This window comes from Manacus candei, unplaced genomic scaffold (genome assembly GCF_025592945.1).
Source record: "Manacus candei isolate 608988 ecotype Guabito, Panama unplaced genomic scaffold, ASM2559294v1 h1tg000025l, whole genome shotgun sequence".
NCBI lineage: Eukaryota > Metazoa > Chordata > Aves > Passeriformes > Pipridae > Manacus > Manacus candei.
This window is the reverse complement of record NW_026138073.1, coordinates 8163838-8178877: the sequence shown is the minus strand read 5'-3', so window position 1 is coordinate 8178877 and position 15040 is coordinate 8163838. Positions and strand designations below refer to the sequence as shown.

Here is a 15040-nt window from a genome sequence, read left to right as displayed (position 1 = left end):
TACATGCTCTGCCCAGCATAAGATCCTGGACTGGGATGCCCCTGTGGTTTGTGCTGCCCTCAGAGGGGCTCTATCTCAGATGCAAGGCCCCCTTTCCCTTTCCATGGTGTTATTATTAATTCTGAGCCTTGCCATTAATGCAGAGTGTTACTGTATATCTATAGCTATTTTCATCCAAGCATATAAAAGTACTTATAAATGTTAATGTATTAAACCTAATAACACCCCTAGGAGGGAGATAAGAATTTCAACATACACTTTACTGGTGTGGAAACATATAAAGAACCAACTTCAAACTGTGGTAAAAGGCTGAGATGATGAACAGAGTTCCTTTAGGAGTGACTCTGGATCAAAGGATGGAAGACTTGCCTGTTTCCTACACTAAGCCAATGACTAGAGCTTTTTTTTTTTTTTTTCCCCAATTATTGCAGTACCCAGACATTCCAATTAAAATTCAAGGCCCCACAGTTTCAAGTAATGCACTGGTGCATGATAGAGCCTCTACCCAAAAGAACTTGAAGCCTAAGTAAATAAGATATAGAAAGCTTAAAAGAGAAAAAAGAAGTTCACACAGTGGAGTTGGGAGGACACTCCCCAAGCTCCAGTTCAGGGACCTTGCCTCTAGACATAGTTCCTTTCCTTTGTACTAGTCAAATGATAACTTGCCCCTCACCCCCCACCCTTGAAATTAAACACTTCCCTTACTCCGCCAGACAATTCTCCTGATATCTTGTAACATTAGGAAAAGGTTACTTTTAATGTTTTCTGAACTAGAACATGACAAGGAACAACTCAAAAGAATGAAAGGCAAAGGTGAAACCAATAGTTGAAAGGTGAGAATTACATTAAAGCATCCAAACTAAATTCCAAAGATTTAAGAGTGCTTCTTGCTTCCTGAAAATTATAATCTTTGAGATTAAAAGCCGAGATTTTGCTAAATCCTGAGTACAGCTCTGAGAAATGAGAAGGAACTGACGTCACTCTATGTCAACACCTGCTGGATGAAAATGATGGGGACCAGCAAAAATAACAAGTATGTGCTGTGCAGTGAGACAGCAGCTGGTTAGAGCTTAGTGACAGAAACCTGTTTGGGCAGGGGGAACACTTTAATATGACTTCAGCACTTAGTACCTGTAGCACAGAAACATGGGAGCAAACCTCCAGCTGCACCCCCAAGCCACAGCATGGCTGAAGGCAGCGTGCTTGAACCTGTGCTGGAAATGATCAGGCACATTGCAGGGCAGTCAGAAACCTGTAAAATTATAAGCATTCGGATGCCCAAGCAATGATATTTCCCAGCCTGCTCCCAAGAACTCCAGTGTCCACAAGGAGGGACAAATACCCTCTCCCTTTTGCACCAGGGCTGTCCCCAGCAGGGCAGGAAGATCATTTGGCACAACTCCACATAAAATGTTCACACACAGTTCAAGATGTGTAAAAGAGCTGCCTGGGGAATAGAAGAGGAAGACCCCACTACTGATGTGGTTTGGGGTTTGGATGCAGCCCTAGAGAAAACCTGCTGTTGCCCTTTTACCTTTTGATTGTTGGCTTTTTGGTTATAAATGCACCCATGGAGGAGAAGCCCAGGCTGACTGTAGCTGAGTGCTGCTGAATCATTCTCCACCTTCAATCTATGCACAGATGTACAGTGGCAATGAGACAGCTCTCTGGAGCCTAATGGGCTTGTTTCTTTGAGGATAAGAACAATTAATAATAATTGAGCAGTCCTATGCTAAGGGAATTTATAACCAATTAATAAAAATGTGGCTGTTGCAGTTAAACACAACAAAAATTACTCTTTATGTACCAAAGGAGGGACACATACACTTACATTACCATGTTCCTGTCAGCATTGTTTAATGTACAAACAGTTTTGTGTATATGTGGCTACATTTACTGATAAAATGTAAATGTGTTAATCAGAGTTTATACAATGTTACACTAAGTATACGATGCACTAATCTGTTATCAAAATGTGCTTTTATGATATTTGAAATCAAACTATAGGAAAGCTGTTGAGTTGTACCCGTGTCATGGATCTCTGCCAGGGCAGTTGCCAACCCTCACCTGTCCAGCTCACTCAGGCCTGCAAGCCTGAAAGAATCCATTAGCTCTGTGGTGAAAAATGAACCTACACCAAGCTACAAACAATGAGATGTAGTATCTTTGTCAACATTAAAGATTTTAGACAGCTGATACCGAGGCAAGAGTATATGCTGTGACATTAGTTTATGCTATTCCATCGTTTTTTGTGATGAAACAATGAAACTTCAGGAATCTAAAATGCATGGACTAACAGAAATCTCTTGGGAGACCCTCTAGCAGCATTTTATTGGAAACAAGAGCTGAATCTTTACTTTCCGTTTTATCCGCAGGACTTTATTCATCTTCTTCACCTGAATCTTTATTTCTTAGGAAGTGGAGGCCTTTTTTCATCTCATCTAAGGCCTGACCAGATTCTTAGCACATCAGCATCTTTGCAGATTCAGTATGATTTCCACTTGAGGTTCTCTGATTTTTTTCCACTAGAGAGAAAAGCTGGATTTGCTTGCACGCTCACAGTAACATCACAGGAAAAAGTACTTGGCACTACAAACTGCAGTTATTAACCTTTAAGCATAGCTCTGAAAACCAAAAATCCCTTTCTGACTTGTGTCCTGTTAGGTTACAAATATAACACTTACAGAAGATGATTTTCTGTCAGAGAAGCAATAGATTGTAAAGTGGGAAGTCTGTGGTTAACTTTTAGCCTAAATTAAAATAGAAAAGAAATTAGAAAATCAGTACAGCTTCAGAAGAACTTGTTAGCATTGTCTTGTAATGGTAGTGGTAAAATAATCTATGGAAGTGATGTTTAGAGAACAGACAACGAGAATTCCAACTCATTTGGGGAAATACAGGACTTTGTGATTGCAGTTTTTGAGGAACTACCTCATCTTGCAGTTCTTTTCTGTGAGTGTCAAGAAAGGAAATCTCAAATGTAGAAACCTAATATTTTAATCTGATTACTCTCAGAGAGCAGATGATTCAAATCATGACAAAACCTAAGCAATGGAAATGGAAGGGGGGAAAATAAAGGCAAGTGTAGAGCAGACAATGCTTCAGTCTTATGGCATCAGAAAAAAGCTCCTGGTTTCTCAGAAGTGCAGGCAAATTTAATTTTTGCTCTTCTGAAGGAAATAACCAGGACTGAGGAACAAGAGATTTGTGGACAGTAAGGCAGCACCTTCTGCTTCATGGGAGGAGCAGGGAGGATGGTGCTGCTCCCTCTCCCCACTCCCTGCCTGCCCTGTCCTCTCCTGTGGCATCCGGAGGAGCTGTCAGTGTGGCTCTGGGGTACCCAGGACAGAGGGATCCCCCACAGCCAGGCCCTGGCAATTTTGACACCAATGGCAATCTGCTGCTCCAGATACCTGCATTTTTTTTGCCCAAGCTCAATCTAGATGGTGCTGTGAGCACCACTGGATACTGGGATAAAACAGAAGGAACTGGAAGCTACATCTGTGTACAAAAACAGTGGCCAAAGATCAAAGAAACAAAAGAAATTTTGGGTCTTTGAGAAGGGAAGCATCAATCTCTGAACAGGAACTTAGCAATGCAGACACATTTGGAAGCAGTGGAAGAGATGCATGAACAAAAACAGACACCAGAACACAAATCCAATGTGAGATAATCCTGCATCAGATCAAGGTGTAAGAATATAGACCAATACAGAATAATGTACTCAGTAGAGGTGTTTGGGAGAGAATTATAGACATCATCAAGGGATGTTGAGGCTTGTCTAAAGAAAAGAAAAAAGATTAAAATGATGAAGCAAGCTGTGCTCAGAGAGCTGCAGCTCCAGCACTGACTTCCAGTAGGCACACTATGATAGTCATGTAAGAATCATGTAAGAATTAAAAGTGATAATTAAAAAGGGGAAGGTTCGGGGTTGCCAATATGTCAAAGTAACAGAGGAAAGACAGGAGTAAAATGTAAGTTGCCTACATCTCTCATAAGCAAAGGCAGTTCTCGCTCATATCAAGAGGAGTGACTCGCACATATCTGAAGGCAGACTGTGCCCAGGAGTCATCCTCTGAGATTGTCAGCTGAGCACCTTTCAAAAGCATTAAATACACATGCAAAGATGTATCCCTGGCTGCATGAAGCCACTTAGCAAGAACCAAGTGACAAACCTTGGGAATGCTTTGCAAGATCAAAATCCAGGCTGCTATGCCCACATTTGTTCCCATTTGGAGATTAATCCAACAGTGAAAATCACTTCCAAAACACTTAAATAGCAAGAATTGAATTCTCAGGTCCATCTTCATAACAAGTGGTTCCCTGAGCAACCCAAACTAACATTGCCTGTTTTTCTGTGGAGTACACTCAGATTGCCTCTGTGTAGTTCCCAGTATCTAATTAGGCATTAGATGTGATTGAAGTTTTTCCCCTAAGCAAAAGCTTTAGGGTCGCCTCTTTCCTCTCACTGCCTACAACTGTGTATCAAAGCATTAGAGACCTCAATTCCTGTGCCCATTTCCACAATTACATGATTCCAGGAATCCAGTCTGAAACATTTCTTGACCATGTTATCATCACAGTCCTGTCTGCTGGCTGACAGCTTCCCAGTGGACATCTTGCAGTGGTCCTGTAAAAAGTTACCACGTGTCCAGAGTTGCTGATATTTCAGGAGTTTAAGCACTAAATGTTTAAAAATTAAATTTTCAGTGTGATGACCCACCAATCGTTCCAGGATACCAAGAATTCCCAATTTCACTACAGAATCTACAGGGCTGTTTCTTCTTTTTGCTTTTGATATGTCCATGTCTTTCTCTGTTTTAGTTTTCTAAGTGTTTTCATTGATTTCTTTTTCATTTTATGCACAAACTGAACACAGTTAATCAGTAGATACAAAATGCATCCTGCAACATTGCCAGCAGCCTGACGTAGGGGATTCAATTGCTGAATTGTCGTAAGATTAGACCTAAGCCACAGTATAAGCTTCATTGATCCAAGCACAGCAAGATATCCATTCAATAATATGTGTTTTAGCAAGGTTTTCCACTTGTAAAGACTTCCTGTAAATTAGTGTTCATCCAATATGTGTTATAAACACGGTGGATCAAATCTTGTATCAGTTTAAAAACCATCTCCCTCCTTAGGAAGGAGGCAGTGGAACCGGGTGTGTGGTGTAAGCAGAGACACACGGGTGTGGCACTGTCAGGAGAGCTGTGTCTGTTGAGCTGTGTGTTTAACAGACACTGTCCCTCCTGACAACCTGCCTCTGAAAAGTCAAGGCATGAAAGAACAGATGATGTGCTGGTGTTCATAAAGCCCCGGGTTCAGCAAAGCTGCTGTTGTTACCATCTGAGTGGTTCTTAGATGGGAGCACTTGCAGCAGAGAGGTTATGAGGAGGTGCCTGGCCCTGGTCACTGTGCAGTCCCACCCCTGTGGTATCTGAGAGTCTCCCAGTGCAGTGTGTCCCCTCACACTGCCCTGCACTGGGGCAATGCTGCTGCCCCACCGTGCACAGGGGAGCTCTGGGAGGCAGGAGCCAAAATACTGTTCTGGCCCTCGCAGCCTTCTCTGTGTTCCTGGCTGTCTCTCCTCACAGCCTTAGTCCCCACCTGTTGAGAAGAATATGAGATTTCAGTGGGAAACAGGGTATAATACCTCAAGAGATAAATAATGTGGGATTCCAAATCGTGCTAGGGGGAAGAACAGGGCTCTGAGGCACCAAGCAGTGCTGCCAATATCACTGACACCTCTCTTAATATTCTGTGAATATTGAGGGCCCACATAGCCTTCAGCATGGGGACTGGATGACTCACTTTGGTCTGGAGCAGAGACAGGTGCCAATACCTGATTAATTTGGAAGAGACCCCCATTGGCATTTTAAGTCAGGAGTTGTTGAGTTCCTCCACACAAGGATCTCTATGTCAGCAAGACAGGCAAAAACCCAAATGGCAGAAGTGATCTAAATGCATCCAAGGGCTTGTGTCACTGCTTGCAATGTCCATCACCCAGCACAAGGCATGCAATGACACGGCTGTGATTAGACCACAGATGAAGTGGGGATGCTGACACCAAAAAAAGAATCTGAATGGTAGATAGAGTTTCAAAATTATATACCTCTATCAGGAAGTTAGTGATTTTATAGCACCTAAGGCTGCTTTTTCATTAGGAGGTTTTCTTTCTCTGGATTTTGCCCAAATCACAACTTTTATTTGATTCTAAATGCCTAAATGTAGAAAGTTTTTTCAATCCTTCATCTTAAACTCTTAAATGCACAGCATGCAGACTTTGGCACCAGAAAGGACTGACAGCATAATGACTTTACAAGTATGTGAGGCTTAAAATTACCACCAGTACAGTCTTATTCACTGGATGCTGCTCTTGAGAATAAACTTCAGTACTGGTAAACACATTCCAGAATACAGTCTCAGCTGGTACAAACACCTTGTCATCTTTCCATGCAGATTAAGAAAGTCCTTTATTATATAAATGTCCCCATTTTTTCCAACTGGGAACTGATAGCTTATATATACTTAATTGTTAGTGTTGCTTAAAGAATGAGTCATCCTTATTTCCACTGAGAATTTCCCCGAACTACTTTAGTTCCATGTAGGGAGTTGTATTATTTTGCTTAATTACATAAAGATTTCAGATCACTGAGATTTTATGTTATTAACACAAACATCAAATGATTTAAGCAAGTTCCTAGAATACCTAAGTGGAAAAATCAAAACAACTGCCTTAGAGGAACTGCTTCTTAAGTTTTGAAAGAGTGGGCAAATGAAAAAAAATTAGTTAGTCAAGTATTTTTCTCACAGGAAAACTAATGAACAGAAAGACATGGATATCTTCCTTTGAAGGTGAAACCTCCTATAGCTAATGTTTCATCTTCTTTTATTTAGCCCAAAACCCCACCCTGCAAAAACAGACCTTTAAATTTATGATCTCGAGAACTCGACCCACATGAGCTTTTGCAGGATCAAGACCTGAGAGAATGATTTCTCTTCATAAAGCACTTTTAAAGTTTTATGTGCCAAATTTTGAGAACAATCTATTTTCACCCACCCACTCTGACCTTATTTGCTCAGCAGGCACTATTTCTGGAACTGCCAGAACCTTCAACGTGGCCGTGAATTTTGCTGTCGACTCTCGAGGAGATAAGGCCAGTGTTTTCAAATGCTTTATGCTCTGAGTCAGCTGCTTGAATGGTTCCTCACAGACGTGCTGGGTACGGGGTTTTTCAGTGAATGCAGATTCAGGGAAGCCCTGCATAGGTCTATTAATTCCATGATTACAGTCCTGGGGCAGATTTCTTTTGAATGCAAAGTATGACTTGCCAAGAGTCAAAGTGGGGAAAAAATGGCCTTAGATAAACTTGAGTAGAGAAGAAACATATGAAGAGCTCAGCTAAGAGGAAGTGTGGTTCCTCCTCCCTGTCCTCTCTCCAGGAGAACCAGGTGGCTTTTGTCACAGCAAAAATCAATCATACTGTTCCCTGCTCCCACCTAGTCACTGTGTGTGAAATAAACCCTATTTCTAGGGTTTAAGTAGGATAATAGGGGAAACTGTACTTTGCTTCAGTCTATGGATAATACACAATGTAATAATCTAGTGCAAGATCTAGATTTAAGGAAAAGATCCTAAATATGTGTTTGCCCAAAACTTCCTTTTTTAATAGGAGTTCCAAGTGTGAGACAAGACACTGGCCTCACACCTCCCTAAACTCTACTAAAAGATTTGAAAGGTATCAGTTAATCATAGAATCATAGAATATCCTGAGTTGGAAGGGACCCACAAGGACCATCAAAGTCCAACTCCTGGCACAGAACACTCCAAGAATCCCACCAGAGAGCATTGTCCAAACACTTCTTGAACTCAGACAGGCTTGGTGCTGTGACCACTTCCCTGGGGGGCCTGTTCCAGTGCCCAAACACCCTCTGGGTGAAGAACCTTTTCCTAATATCCAACCTGAACCTCCCCTGACACAGCTTCATACCATGCTTTGTGCTTCACTATTCAGTATCTTTGAGTGTCATATCAGAAATGTTTCTTAAATTTTACCTTACACATCATGGATAGAAAGAATAAGAGGTCAGTAACTCTGTAAATGATAATAGAGTTTACAGGAATGTTCTTTCATCAATGATTGCTTTCTTCTCTTCTTCTCCTGAAAGATGCACTCACTGCACAAGCTGGTAGATGAATGGACAGCTGTGTTAAAGAGGAGTGATGGTATTTGGTTTGAAATTCAGACTAGCAGCTAGTTATTAAAGATAATAGCCTTAAGCTATTATAGCTTGAGCTCCTTGAGAAAAGAAAACCTTCCTAAAAACCAACTCTGATAAGCATAATAGTTTCCTTTGCCTTTTAAACTGAGGGCCTCTACATTGTCTTTGCTAGTAATTCGCTTCAAATAGGACACTAGCAAGTCTATGGTAAAATGAAACATAACAGTAATAAGTAATAGCATTCAGCTCTTGAACTTTCCTTTATATGTACCTCAAATGCCAAATAAAAACTAAATTTTGAGTGTGCAGTCTCTAGGATTATTCCTACACTCACTACAGGACTCAGCACATTTCTGGGACATACTGGCAGTTGCCATGACATATCTATAACACATAATATTTTGAAAACATCCTTTGTAGGCCCTGATGTTGTCACTGGATGTAATATGGAAAGGGATATCTTCTAAGGATTCACTGAGTGCTTTTGTTGTTGAAGCAGAGCTCAGGAGATACCGGGAGTGCTGCATGGGGCACAGCACACAGCGTGGCAACAGGATGTATCACAACAGGCTCCCCTTTTACAGATCAATCCCGGCTGTAACTGTGAAATTTTACAAGATCCAGACAGATCCTCTGTGGTGCCCATCCATCCAAATTCATACTTTGTCAGCCTGGATACTCATCCCAGTTTCAGTGAGCTGAAATAATTGCAAGAAAACACAGAACACTGATAACTGAGTCAAACCACTCATATGTTGCAAGTAAAATTTTCTCCCATTGGTTTATCCTACAGAAAGTTGGGAGTGTTTGGGCTACGGTTAAAAGCTGGAGAAAGCAGCACAGAGAATTAGACAAGCTCAGTTTCAAATTCCTGGCTTTCTAATTCACCAGCCCCAATTCATTTAAATATTTTAAAACCTGATTTTAAAGTAATATAAAATATTTATAGGTTGTAATTACAAATGATGGTGAAAAGCAGAGTTGGTTAGTTCAGACAAAAGTATCAACAGACTGAACTGGGGAGCAAACACCTCCTCTGGGGGTGTACAGCTTGCTAAAATATTGATATTGAAAACCCAGGAGCCTTTTCCTTGTAACTTCTGGGAACAGACTGTTTCCCAGGTGTATCCCACTACAGGGATTGGGCATTGCTTTGATGTGTAAGCAGCTCAGCAGAAGGTGCTGTGCTAGAAATCTAAATGTGGTTACAATGTCTCTGCAGGGCACCACAAAACGAGACATTCTGCGAGGACTTGGAGCTGTCACCTCCTGCCACTCTGATCCCCCAGACAGCTCGTGGTTCCCACGGGCACGTGGAGCCACCAGCACTGGGATACTGTCACAGGGCTGAGGGTGGAGGTGGAAGGGGTGGCGAGTGCTCTCCTGATGTCACAGTCAGGAGAGTCTCTCTGAGTCTCTCTGAGCCTCAGCACACGTGGTGTTGGGAAGGGTCTTTCCTAGTCCAGGTCAAGATACGTCAAGAGAAGAAAAGGAGGACAGTACTGTTCTCTTCATCCTTCAGCTGTGCAACACAAATATTTTTAAACAGAGAGGCAATATGTAGAAACAGCTGCTTTAAAACTTGTCTAAAGAAAATCTACATCTCTCTCGGTGTAATTGAGCAAGAAAAATATGGTGTGGGCCCTGTCTTTGTTGTCTTGCTGGATGGAACTTACCAAATGATGATGGCTTAGCAGTAAACATCAACACTGCGAGTTTTCAAAATTAGAAAGCATCGTCCAGAAAAGCAGAGATCAAACTCCAAACCTCACCAGATACCTCTGATAACTCACTCCTGAAATGGACATCTGCTGCTCCTGAGACTCTGCTGGAGGCCCAACAATTCAGAACTGTGCTGAAAGCTTGTGCTTTCAGGTGGGAGCATGGACAAACTCTCATCAGCAACAACAAGTAGCTCTCCAAATATTGCATGATAGGCACCATTATAAGAACATGGAAAAGAGGAATGGCTTTAGTAGAGATATAAATAATGCAGACAGACACAAACACGTAGGTTGTGTGAGCTGAAAGATGCTGCCTTTCAGGACAGAACTGAAGTTATTTGCAAAAGGGTAGAAGAATATGGGTTATAAAATAAGTGTTGAAATGCTGGTATTCCATAAATATGGTAAGAGTAGTTTATCTGCAAGAGGATTCAAAGACCAAAGAGAATTTCACATGCAGAAATTCTGGAACTCAACTGTGGCTTCCCCCAGTGCAAAAATTGAAAGCAGAGACTTGATTTATTTATCAATAAATCCACAGCATAATTGAACATACAGGAGAAAAGAGCATCTGAGGATAGTTGAAGAAATATTAAACTACTCCCCAATGTTTGCTGAATCTCCAGTAAATTTCACTGTGTTGGGACACCAGTGTGTAGGGAATGGGCTCTCTCAGTGCAGGGGAGGAATCTGCCTAAAACACTCTCTTCCTTTCCTCTGTTGCTGCCTTTACACACCCTCTGAGCTTCATTCTGGGGATTCTCTGTCTCAAACCACAGACTCTGTGATGCTGGAGAAGAACATGGAAATGCTGGTCATGATGCTCAGAGAGACCCCTTTGTGTGCTCCTTTCAGCTCCAACCAAGTTCTTGCTCGTGCATCTCAAGGAATCCCTTCCTTGACTCTCTCTGGACCCCGCAAAAGCAGAGACAAGAACAGACAGAACCAAAGCTTCTCATCATTTCCAGGAGATACAATACAGGAAAGGCTCTTAGGGGATGGGTAGCAGAGTATTCCCCAATTCTGCCTTCCCCACCTTCAGCATCCCTACTCCTTCCTTGTCTAAGTTCTGTATCTCTATTAAAACACAACTGGATCTGGAATCATCAGAGTCAGCAAAAAGACACTGACTTGTTTTACTCACCTCTGCTCTTTGCAATCCCAGGATCCACGGTTTTGAATTTCTTTTTTGCGTTTTTTGTTGCTTGTTTGTATGGGTTTTTTCATTAAAATTAGGGTGTGTATGCAACTACAAAACTATGCAACTACAGCACTTCAGGAACTGAGGACGGTAGGGCTGGCAAGGAGCTTAAAGGGCATTTGGTGTAAGTCCACCTCTGCTGAGGAATGCAGATCACGTATCCCCAACAAGGTTGACAGCTCTTTTATCTAATCTGTTCTTTAAAACCCCAAGTAATGGAGATTCTACAGACACCTTAGCAGCCTGTTCCAGTGTTTGCCTAGGTTTATAGTTAGAAAGATAACCTAAATCTCCTTTCTGGGAAATTAAAGCAATATTTCCTGCCCTAACCTCAGTGGATAATGGATTATTATCTTCTTTCAGTAGCTTCTTACTCACTGGAAGTCTGTTATCATACTCCCCTCAATTGTGTACAGGAAACAAACTCAGTTTCTCCAAACTTTTCTCATAGTTTATAGGTTTCTATTTCTTCCTGTTCCTGTCCAGTGGGACTGAACCTTTTATTTAAAAATATGGTATTAAGCCAGATTCTGGGTAAACTGGTAAACCTCCAATAGTTCTGAGCAGAGCAGAGTAATGATGTTTGACATGCTACAAGCAGTGCTACTGTTAGTACATTTTACAAGATTTTCTTTCTTTCAAGTACATCTCACTTCTCATTTACTGTGGATGTTATCACCTTCAGATCTTCCAGGCTTCTGCTGCCTTTTTGGTATGTGGAGATCTGGCTTCTCCAGCCTATATATAGTTCTTTTGATTTCACTTGGGTGAATGTGACCTTGTTAAATTGGAATAATTTCCCTGGTTTACCAAGAGCACTAGTTCTAATTGTGTTGCTATAGTATTTCCAGTCCCTTCCAAAATGGTGTCATTTGCAAATGTTATAATACCTAATTTATTCTTTCCAGCTATAACTTGTTCAAAGTTAGGATGAGAAATACGTGGTTTCTTTTCCATTTTCTTGAAAGCAGGTACTATATTCACCCTCCTCTAGTTTTCTGAGACTTGACCTATCCTCCACAGGTTCTGAGAGATGATAACTAATAATTAAGAAATTGCACTGGTTAATTCCTTAACTGCTTTAGGGGAACAGGTCTTGCTATCTAGAATACATGCAACTTAACTAAATCTTCTCTAATTCTTTCTCCATTCTAGTTCACACTCCATTGCCCTGTTAGAACAAAAGGATCAAGTTACAATTAACCTTTTTTGAGGAAAGACCCTGAGATAGCATTTCAGGAGTGAGTAGAATTGCTACTGCATCCTTTTGGCTCCCTTCCCCCTTCAAAGAAAATCCCACAAAGCTTGTGAGAAGGAAGAATTAGCAAAAAGTGAAGTGAGAGATATCAAAAGCTGTTATGGCAACTTGAACTCTTCCTTATTTATCTCTGTGTTGTCTGCTAGACTTCCCTCTTTGTTCTAATTAATTGGCAAACTACTGCCAAAGTCATTCATTTCTCAAAACTTATTTATTTTGCCTCACAACATTTATTTGCACAGCACTACAGGTTGTGTAAAAGATTACTCTTTCATGGAGTTCAGAACACCCTTGCACAGCATGCATTTCTGTTCAGTCCAAAGAATACAATACACCATATACTGAGTCTGTAACTCAAATTAATCTTATTTGGTTTTACCCTGCTTGATTACCCTTTATGTGCTTTCTTAAAGTCATATGATTTTTTCCTTATTATTTTGACTATTTTAATTACTTGCTTTCTCAGTATATTTACAAGGGTATTCCACAGCTCTTTTCAAAACAGTTTGTATTAACTAACTGGAATAGATTTGTTTTTACAAGAACGAATTTAAAAGAACAGAGTCTTTTTAGATCTCAACTATGTGTTTAAGTAAAAGTGAGCCAAAACCAGTAACTGCACACTCCGAAATCTGGGACATTGGAGGAAGTGTTGGCATCATTTCAGCATGTCTGGATGTGAACATACTCCATGTGAAGGTCTGGTTTACAGGTTATCTGGGCTGCAGCCATGCAAAGCACAGCAGGACAATACATCTGTATATTTTTGGAGAACGAGTATTGGCAGTGTTGATCTGAGCCTCCACTCAGGTTTGATCTTCAGAGCTGGCTTACAGACATAACAGGAGAAAACCTGCAGGACTTCAAGAGGAGCGAGCATCACCTGCAGTAAGACTGGAATCTGTAACCTTGGCAGAGGTAGAGGACACCACTACTGAGCCACCCAGACCTGGTGCAGTCAGTCTTGGGCACTCAGGGAGAACCAAAAGCCTGATCTGTCTCGGCCAGGGTGAATTAGCAATGAAGGTGGTCCTGTGCTGCCTTAAGCAGATCCTGGCAGTCATTCAAGCACTCAAGTCAGCTGCTGTGCTAGCCATACCCAAACCAGCCAGGATAAGCTGTGGGAATGTGCCTGCTCACAGGCCAGGCCCATTGCAAGGGAGGAGTGAGTCTCAGGAGAGGTGTGTGGTGGTGCCCCCAGAGCCAGGCAGGGCAGCACCCCCGGAGCACAGCCCAGCACAGGCTGCGGGATCTGCTCTGGGACCTGCCCCAGCCCTGCAGCAGCAGCTTTGACCTCCAGCTGTGCTGGTAACAGCACCAGCACCAAGGAGTCTGAAGGGACTGTGGGTGCTGGGAATGCCATCTGGACTCTTGCTAGCCAGAGGAATGCACTTTCTCTATTCTGACTGTGCAGGTTGTTTCCCTGAGGACAGTGGAACAGGCCAGGGCAGAGGAGTCACAAGAGGAAGAACAAATGAAGCAGTGTTTTGGATCTTATCGTTGTTATTTAAGTGACCAGTTAAGCCAAAGCCTGTCAGTGATAGATAGGAATAACACCTGCCTGAGCTGAAAACAGGAGCCCCAGTGACTTTCCCATACATTGCAGATAAGCAGTATCTTGCTTGGTCATAGATGCACGTGTTAACACTGCTATTGCTGCTGGTGTCTAAGAGGGCAGCAGCCTCCATCTGCACATCCAACAGATGCACAGATGCTACTGGTACCTCTGCTTGCTAGATAAAGCCAGCCAGTAATATCAGCAAACTCCAAGCTAGCTTTATCTAACTAGCATGGATACCAGTGACATGAGAGGGCACACAGAGCTGCCCTCACAGATACTGGCAGTAACACTGTCAAATGCTCAGTTAAGGGTGGAGATGGCTGCTGCCAAACATTTTAAATGCAGAAAGAAAGCCAAGTTATTTATCTTATTTTATTTACAGTAATAGGGGACTGTTGAACAGCATGTAAGTGCACTACAATAAAATCGATAGGGAATATTAAAAGCAGAAATAAAGATCAACCAACCTAAGGAAACTACTAACTTGAATGAAAGGATCTAACAAGAGGGCAAACTGAACAGCTCAGGAAAACCAACCCACCAAAACAAGAGAGAACCGTTCCCAGGTTTGATTAGATAAATCCTCAGCCTTTCACTGAAACAAATTGCCCTTGACATGATGGTTTCTCTGAAGCCTTTAAAGGGATTTTTTTATCAGAAAATACTTGAAAAATTTTCATAATCAAAGACCTGAAAATTCATAATCTCCACTTGGTCTGTTCTCAGGTGACTATAATTTTAGAAGCTGATTCATCTGCACTGATACTGCAGGACTGGAAGAAAAAGAGAGCATCTAACAATTTAGCAGGTTACTCTGTCCCTTCTGAGGTAATGTGAGTTTTGCCATTTGTCTTAAAACAATGGCAGAAATTCTTGTCCCATGTAGAGGGATGTTAGATTTCTGAGTGTAGAACAATGTTTTCCTTTCAGACATGGTGGTGGCTGGTACTCTAAGTCGGTGTGACTGAAAGATTCCTCTTTGCTAAAGATACTCAGATTTTGAGACAAAGTTTAATGGGCAAAGCTCAAGCCTGACTAGAAAAGCTGTTATCCAGATCACTAACCCAGGC

The 15040-nt window shown here is 41.7% G+C and overlaps 1 long non-coding RNA gene across 1 annotated transcript in view; it reads left to right on the top strand.

Annotated features, from left to right (window-relative positions):
* The window catches only part of LOC127471673 (uncharacterized), a 45297-nt gene extending 30498 nt beyond the window's left edge, over window positions 1–14799 (top strand). The window contains exon 3 of the long non-coding RNA XR_007904734.1: window positions 14697–14799. This is a non-coding gene — a long non-coding RNA (uncharacterized LOC127471673). The remainder of the gene's footprint in view (window positions 1–14696) is intronic.
* Window positions 14800–15040: the final 241 nt, after the last annotated feature.